Source organism: Stegastes partitus, unplaced genomic scaffold (assembly GCF_000690725.1).
Source record: "Stegastes partitus isolate 25-593 unplaced genomic scaffold, Stegastes_partitus-1.0.2 Scaffold3769, whole genome shotgun sequence".
Taxonomy (NCBI): domain Eukaryota; kingdom Metazoa; phylum Chordata; class Actinopteri; family Pomacentridae; genus Stegastes; species Stegastes partitus.
In genome coordinates, this window is record NW_007581500.1 from 1 (window position 1) to 9030 (window position 9030).

A 9030-nucleotide genomic window follows, 5' to 3' on the forward strand; every position below is an offset into this window, starting at 1 on the left:
CCGCTTGCTTAACTTTAAAAAAAAAAAAAAAAAAACTAGCAGGATCCAAACTGTAGACAAAACTTTTCAGTGGTATGCTGCTGCTGTTGTCTCCAGTGGTGGGCCGTGCATTTCACTCCGAGGCCTTCAGTAGCGTCCTACCTGAATCAAACCACCTCTTAATACTTAACCATGACGCCACAGTGATAGAAACCATCAGTATTATGCAGAAAGGTAGCATAACAGGATGTTGCATTGCAGACAGGTTTCTCATGTAGCCAGAATGAATTCCATCATTAAAGCAAGAAACTCAGTTAAAACAATTCAAGAAGTCCTGTTTCCTGCAACCACATCTGACAGGAGCATCAATATCAACCCAATAAAAGGACAAATGTATATATTTTACTCAGCAAAACTTGTGATTATTAGAACACAAACTCCATTTCTTTCATCATAAACAGTTCAGTCACTCTGTTGTACAGCTAATCAGTGCGTTTCACTTCCAACAATTAGTCCTGTTCCATCTCCGTGGAGGCTGATGCTGAAAGTCGGGTTTGTCCAGTCGTGTTTCTGGCATCAGTTTTAATTCACTGTAGAATGTCCGCTTGCTTAACTTAAAAACAAAAACCTAATACTTTTAAGATAAAGTTTTAGCTTGTGCAGGTCACTACAGACAAGAACCACTAGCTTCGGCTGAGCTCTCTGACCGTCCAATCAGAGGACGTGAAAGTGCTGACGTCATTGTCAGCTACCTGGCCCTGGGACCACCAGCTCTCAATCTGATTGGTTAAAGCAACACTTTCATTGTGATGCATTTTAAGTCACAGGTCCCTGCACTTTTGATTCTGAATCCCTCAGGGCAGATTTCTTTGACCCCGGCAACACATGATGACTGAAATATGATTGGATAAAAGCTCTAATATAAACGTATGCTGCTGGGAAGCACCACAGCCCAGAGACACTCTATGAAATGAAGAGAACAGGAAAGATTAATGGGAAAATATTACAACATAAGTCAGTGATTCTGATAGAGTTTAGGGCAGCAGAGAAGGCCTCTGATGGCACATCACTGGTTGTTTCCCACATTGAGGTGCAAGTCGTGTGAAACATGCAGCCAATCGCAGGCTTATACCAGAAAGTCTACATCTGGTAAATCAGACTGATCCTACATACACTGTGCTGCATGGGGCTTTATATCCAATTTCATTTGGAAAACATCAAACTTCTGTCTGGAGATCTCCATGAGTTCTGGTCTTCAGCATATTGTGAAAACCTACAGGTGAGTGAATCCAATATCATAACATCAACCTTATGTTTAATAAAGACAGAAGAAAGGTCAACCTAAATGCCAACCTTGAGTCCACATCACAAATGTAAAGACACATTAAATTCTATGGTTTTCAGTGTGTGTGGTTGACATTAAAGCAAACTCTCTTATGATAATTCCCCCCGCCCTCTAAAGCCGCCTCTCTCCTGCAGTTTTTAGTGTCGTTCTTGGATTACGAGTTTGTTTTTTTCAACTCTTTTTGAAGCATTTTGAAGATGGAGAGATCTTCATTTGACATGAGTGACACACAGTCACGCCGCAGAGCAGCCGAGTCGTCCTGAAGTTCCGTCTGACAGGAGAGCGTGACCGGTCAGTGTTTTTTTAAAGCTGTCATCTGTCATCATTTATTGTTGAAATGTCAAAAGCTGTCTCCTCTACTATTAAAAACAGCACACACAGACATATGCACACTGACTGATGTGTTATCTCTGTTTGGCCTCTTCTCTCTGAGCCTCTCTGTCAAACCTGCTTAAAACTACATTAAATAATTCATCTTCGTAGCCGAGCATGAAATTCATCATTCATTGAGTCTGCTGAGAGACTCGAGAATATTCGCCAGCAGTCGTCCAAGTCAATGAGGCTTCCCATCTTCTCCTGACTGATTACCGAATTCATAAGACAATCATCTGAGATAAACACCTAAGGTGTCTTGATTAAATGCTCCTGATGCTAAATAGCAGACATGGTAATTTCAGGGGAATGAATCTTTGGTAAAGGACAGCACGACATGCATGAACTTCATTTTTACCAACCAGCTCCTTCAGTATCAGGTAAATAAAACATATTTTCCCACCCTCCGTTTTTCTTTTCCTACACATCTGTCTGACATTAGTGTCTCTGAGAACTTTGAAACTTTTCTTGATGAGAATTTAATGTAAGTCTGACATTTTCAGTTGTGTTCCTTTTAAACTACAACCAGGAGATCAAACACTGGTGACAAGGAAAGAAAAAGTGAAATTACATCAACCTATTTCTTCTAAGACGTTATATGCAAGATTGTGAACATAAATAACAACTATCTGGTGTATACACGTGTTGTCATCTGAGCTTGTCTGTTCTTGTTTTGGCAAAATTAAATGTTCGGCATGTGAGTCCTTCCCACTGAAACTGTTGGCCCTCCTCATGCTTATAAACAGACTGAGACGATATTTCCCAAATTTCATGAAAAAGCGAAAGTGCATGCCAATGTTCAGCCAGCACCCCCAAAAACAACTAAGTATTTTTGTAGTATTATCGATCTAGTTTATGTGCGCAAGGTAGCTCGGTGGTTAGCACCGTCGCCTCGCAGCAAGAAGGTTGCCAGTTCACATCCCGGTGAGGACACCTGGGATCTTTCTGCGTGGAGTTTGCATGTTCTCCCCGTGCAGAGTGGGTTCTCTTCGGGTTCTCCGGCTTCCTTCCACACTTCAAAAACCCCTGCCTTCACCTTGAGTCAGCTGGGATAGACTCCAGCCCCCCATGACCCTAGTGAGGATTAAGCAGTGTATAGATAATGGCTGGATGGATGGTTTATGTGCATTTGTCTCATTTCAGCTCAGTTCGAGAGTCTCGACTGCTGTTTTGAGGTTCTCCTCTAATCCGCCTCCACCACTCGTATTTGTTCCACAATAGTCTTTGTGTATCTATTTCCACACATCCGGTCCACTCAAGCACAATAAAGAAGATTTAGGTGAAGTGAAGATAAGTTACCATCAGCTCATTTTACAGTGATAGTGTGGGCTCATGGTGGTGGCTGGATGTTTCTGTGTGTGCACAACCTTTCTGGTTGTTAAAATAAAGTACAATGGAGATGTGGCCGATGTGTTTGTTTTGGTCCGAGATGCAAAAGGCTTACTGGGTGGAAGAGGTTCAGACTTTGTTGTCAGCTCTGATAAATATCCTCAACTATTTCTCACATTTACTCTTTGTTACAAATACTTTAAAGGTCTTTTAAAAACTTGTCAACTTGACACATTTAGCCAATTAAAGAGTGTTTTCAGAGAGATTTCCTTTATTTGCATTGAGTGTCTTGATGGTAAACTCCTGTGGGATGAATTGTGACTTTCAGGCTACATAAATAAAAATAATGTGAATATGACAAAGTTGCCATATCCACTGGGGTACCCCTACAAAACCTCCATTCTTGTGACATACTGAAAACTGCAAACACTTAAGTTCTTACAGTTTAAAAAAAAAATAAAAAAAGGACCGGGCCATTCATCTTGTGCTCTCCTGCTGCACTTCTGCCTGAATTAATCACACCATATATCATATTCAGGAGGAAATTCTCCCGAAGGAAACCAGGCACACTAAAGGAGAACATTACAGTGCAGGAAGTACTGATGTGCCTGTGAGTATTTGTGTCACGTCTGGGAGATATTTATTGTTCAGCAGTTTTGCATGTTCACCGAGCTGTCCTCTGCGTGCAGTTAACATTCCCTCTGTGCATATTTACTGTAAGATTGCTCCTCGATATCTGCTGTGACATTGGTGATGCAAGTTCATACCCTAGAAATTATTGCATTCATCAACAAAAAAAAACAATCGGACTTTACTGCCTCTAATTTAGGAGCCCTGGGAGAGACATTGCATGCTGTGTTTGCGCTGAATTCAGCCCAGCTTTGTGTGTCTCTGCTACAAAACACAGGAACAGCTAAGTTCAGTTCAGCAGGTTTGAAAGTGACAAAGAGGAGCAGCTGTGTTCGCGCAGTCAAAATTGAATTTACACAATTGAGCTCTCAACCAAAACATATTTATTTGTCAGAAAACAAGAAATACAACATACTTCATTACAGAGAATCTGATTTAAAGCACCTGAATATTCTGAGAATAAATCCTGCGCGGGTGAGTCAAACTGCAATCATTTCCCTTTGGCTTGTTTTATGAAGCCTTTGATAACAATTTAAACCTCATTCAATCTTTGCCCACATCCCACCCTAATGTTGCTAGCCGTGACTCATACCTTGGTTGGTTTCCATGGTTACCCTCGTGTCTATCTCACCAAGGGTACAACACGTCAATAAATAACAATTGTATCCTCCTCCCGCTCTCCATGCTCTCTTCCTGCCTATTACCTGCTCCCTTCATCTCATGCTCTGGCCTTCAGTTGTCCCTCTACTCACAGGAAAACTAATGACTTGCAAAGGAAATGAATTCTGGCAAGTTAGTATAAATAAAAGGTCACATCAAAGAAGCACTGCAGACACTTACACACCCTCATGGTACGTTGGACAGAAGATATCACCGCCTTAAAGGTGTAACCTTTAGGATTTTAATGGGCTCTAACCAGGTTATGATCAACCATCCATTGTGTTATCATCAGGATATTACCTGTATACAGTAGTTTTTATTGTCTGTGGCAGAGAGCATCATCCTCCCGCTCTACACAAACTGTCTTCATACAGAAAAGCCTGCATGTGATCCAGTGTGACTGCCCACTTTTCCCTGCAGTAAGACACAAATGGTGCACGATGAACATCCATTTATTCATCAGTAGATCACTTTCGATTGTTCATTGAGTCATGAATCAAGAACAGCAGCCCCAGAGAGCTTTTAGATGGAGAGCTGCAGGAGACTTGTTCAGAAAATTTGAGTTTGTTGGGCTGCATTGCAAACTATCCATCCATCATCTGTACACCACTTAATCCTCACCAGGGTTATGGGGGGCTGAAGTCTATCCCAGCCAACACCCTGGACACCTATGGACAATTTAGAATCACCAATTAACCTCAACATGTTTTTGGACTGTGGGAGGAAGCTGGAGAACCCGGAGAGAACCCACGCTGCATAAGGAGAACATGCAAACTCCATGCAGAAAGATCCCGGGTGTCCTAACCTAACCAGGACGTGAACCAGGGATCTTCTAGCTGCGAGGTGACGGTGCTAACCACCGAGCCACCTTGCAAGGGCCCTGCACTGCAAACAAATACGAAAAATGATCTTTTGGCTACTACTGGTAACCACAGGTGTCACCACATTAACAAGGGCTGAAATCTTAATCTCCCTTTAATGACAAACACCTGAAAGCTCATCTCTGTGGATCAAAGCTACATATTCAGAAGTTTTTTTTTCCCCCAATGAAACAATAGCTTACATGTAAGTCTAAGCCTTTGACTCGTTTAGTATGTGAGCATCTGGTATCTCTGCCTCTTTCTCCATCCAGTCCTCCACTCCTCAAGCAGCTCGAGCACACCGGCTCACCTGCCAAATCTGCTCAAACACAGTAAAACTGTAAAACACAACGGTAAGCTGTAATATTGGAGTAATTCAGTCCTGAACCGAAAGCTGTTGTGGATTGTGTTGAGAGTCAGGGATCTTCAGTCTGCTTTTACGTTCACTGTAAATCATACAGAATGCACAAAGTCTATCTCGACAGCATCCGATGAGGCCACAAAGTGCATCGACGCAAGTGTCATTCTTTACACTGTCCAACATGCGTCACAAGATCCTCTCATCAATCGTGACACAAGATTTTTCAAGTCATCACCTGCCACTCTTTCAGTCATTTCCTGTGTGACATTGTGTAAGTCCAGAGTTTTCCAAGTGACGTTCACATCCAAACCACATCGGAAATCTGTTCTGCCCATCTTGTGACTGAGCATACAGAGCTACATTAAAGCTATATTAAAGCCTTCTTTGACAGTTCACTGGATGAGACACATAAATCTTCCTTTGATTTTCAAAATTCAGATTATTTGCCATCATTATGCGATATGTATATTTATAAATGCATATCAAACATTTGCTATCACATGTCTTAAATGGTTTTATATACTGGATTGAATTCTCTGACAAAACCATTTCTGAAGAAGAGTTTACAGAAAGCTCTACTCCACTAGTTGTCAGGATTGGTTCTTTAGGTTTGTTAAATATGAAAGTGGGAAATTCTTAATCTGTGTTTCTAATCTGCAGTTTCACCGTTACAGTGTTCAGCCCTGGTGCTGACTGCTTGTTCTACACATGATTTGTCTTATTATGAATAAAACACCACATGGACAGGTTAACAGGGTGCACATAGCTCACCACGCTAAGCGGCCCCTTCCCGCACCGGGAACTAGTCCTGGCATCGGAGGCCCCGGGTTCATATCCCGCTCGGGGCTCATCACACTTAAATTGAATTTCCCTTCTGGGATAAATAAAGTATTTTTCATTTCATTAACAAGGTAAAGGTAAGGATCACATATGTGGACTGACTGTAAATTCTTATGGAGGGATACATAAAACCATATGGATATAAAAAAAACAAACATATGGAGTTGCATTGGATTTGGACCTCGCAAACAGCTCTGACTGATTCTCCTTCTGCTGCATCTTCCTCTGATGCAGTTTCAATTTAAAGTGTTTTCTCGCACCTTGATGTCTCAGTATGCAGATTCTACTTTTTCGTCAAAGAATACGCAGCTGGACGATTGATTTTTGTATGAAGTGTTGAAATCTATCACCTTTTGCTGCCATTTATAGTTTATATGTCATGAGTTTTTCCATGGGGTGATACAGGTGGCCATCTGAAGCGTGTATGAGATCACAACTTTAAATATTCCCTCTGGTTCCAGACTGAATAATACCTGGAATTAAGTTGCGAAATTATTCTCAAAATTACACACTCTACTTCCCCTCAAGTATTAATCATTGAATGTGCAAAAGCTGCTCATTGTAAAAGCTGCTTGACACAAGATCTTCCCAACTTTAATGAAAGTTCTATTTTCACCAGAGGCTTTAAGTTTCCACATCACACGTGTGCATGTTGCAGACTGGACCGTGTTTGGTTTCTAAAATTGTATCTGAGATTTCCAGTGAGCACAGACAAACTTTGTTGTGTTTCATCCTCACTGCAGCTGTTTTCTTTTCTGAGTAGCAAGAAGAATAAATGCACAAACAATGCAAAGCCTGAGTGCATTTATATGCAACATTGTGTTTGACTGTCTCTTAGGGCCGGTTTGCTTTTGTTCTTGGTGTAACTTCCACCTCCTACTCATCTCATTGCCTTTCCTACACAGTCTTCTATCTTCTCCTGTTGTCTTGCCGATTTTCCTCCCTGTGTCTTTTCTCCTTTTTATTCAAACCTTTTCTTCCCGAGCTCCTCTGTCGCTTTCTGCAACCATGAGGACGACTTTTGCAGCCTTCTTTCTTTGAAACCGGCAATCATTTCTCTACATGTAGATATCCGGCCTTTCATCTCCCTTTCACTCGGTTAAATGAGCTCCATCTTATCATCACAAAACCTGCAGAATCCTCCTTCTTTTCTCATCTTTTATCCTCCATTTCATCTGACAAACTGCTGCCTAACCAAAGATCATAAGGAATTTTCTTTTAGAAATGTTTTTTTTCCACCTCAACCTGGCAGCTCTTTTCATAGTCTCACCAGTTATTCTTGTTAATGTTGCTCTCACAGTTTACCATCTGTAACAGACAATTACCTCCAAGACAAGACAAAAAAAAGTTCAAAACAGTAGGCTATCAGGTATACTTTTTTTTTTAAAAAGTGCTTTTCTAAATGCCCAACAGCGCGTAAACCTCTTCTCCATCAGCGGCTCTGCAGCCAAAAATAGTCCCACAATCACACCTACGTTTTTGAGCGTTTAATCAGGTGTGCTGAAGTGTGAAAGTATCCGCGACCTGTTCTGTCACAGACCTGCGAGCATAGCTGGAGACCCTCGTTAGACCTGCACAGATGAGCCGTAGACGGCAAAGGTTTGCATTTTAAGCCCAGAAACAGCTGGACTTTTACATCACTTGCAGTATTTGCATCGCAGTGCGTTGCTCCGGTTGCATGGTTGGTTATGTACTCTGCTGAAAAACAGCTAAATGTACTATCACATCCAACATTTAGAGCTTCCCGGCATTACCGTAGCTTATATTTAAGTAAAAAAAATGAGATATTTGTCTGTGTAATGGAGAAATCTGCAAAAATGTCAGTCGTGAAAGGAAATTTGTGTAATTACTGCAATTACTGAAACAGAACTACTTCGCCGCTTACAGATACGATGCAGCAGTTGTGATTAGAACAAACTGTACGTAGTAGTATGACTCATGCATGATTAAAGGCCTTTGACACAGCTGGGAAAAAAAAGGTGGGTTTGATCTCTTCAGTGATCAGAGAGGATACTCCGAGACAGGACTTTTCATTTTCTCTCTACGATAACTTGCTCACTCGAGGCGAAATGTGATGAATCATTGTGTCCGTCTTTGCAAAACTCCCTGGAGAAAATCTTTTCTACTTGCTACACGAGTCTTTTAATCAAGAAAAAAAAAAAAAAAAAAACAGTTGAATATGGTTGGCAGATCTTTGATAGTGACACACTTACCCTCCTCTTGCCATCGCCTCTCCTCAAGTGTTACGTCAGCGCAAGTCTCTGTGAAGAGCATCTCAACTCTATAATTAAAAAGCCTAATTAAAAGCAGAGGGATGATCTTCCTTGAAGTCTCGTCTGCCCACTCAGATCGAAGAGAGGGAGGCGAGACGTGAGGAAGCTCTTCGTCGGCGATGTGACAGACCGACGCTCCGCTGGGAATCCGGGCCGACGCGGGACTGAGTTGATAACTGTCGCCGAAGCTGCTTCTCTATTCGCTTCAACAGCCTCTTTGCATTCTAACTAATCAGCCTCTTTATGTGGGGAACGTCTTCTGCGACGGAAATGAGTAAATCATGCCCTGAAGCCAGCTGCTGCCCCCCCACCTCCCCACCCTCCGGCATTTCAACCCTCACAGGCCCAATCAGTCATCATCCCACTGAGCAGCCATGTTTG

At 41.9% G+C, this 9030-nt stretch overlaps 1 long non-coding RNA gene across 1 annotated transcript; it reads left to right on the plus strand.

Annotated features, from left to right (window-relative positions):
* The first annotated feature begins 118 nt into the window (after nucleotides 1-118).
* Nucleotides 119-6388, plus strand: LOC103376279 (uncharacterized). The gene is made up of 3 exons (XR_521292.1): nucleotides 119-129; nucleotides 1104-1107; nucleotides 6290-6388. It is a non-coding gene; the product is annotated as an uncharacterized LOC103376279 (long non-coding RNA).
* The last annotated feature ends 2642 nt before the right edge of the window (nucleotides 6389-9030 follow it).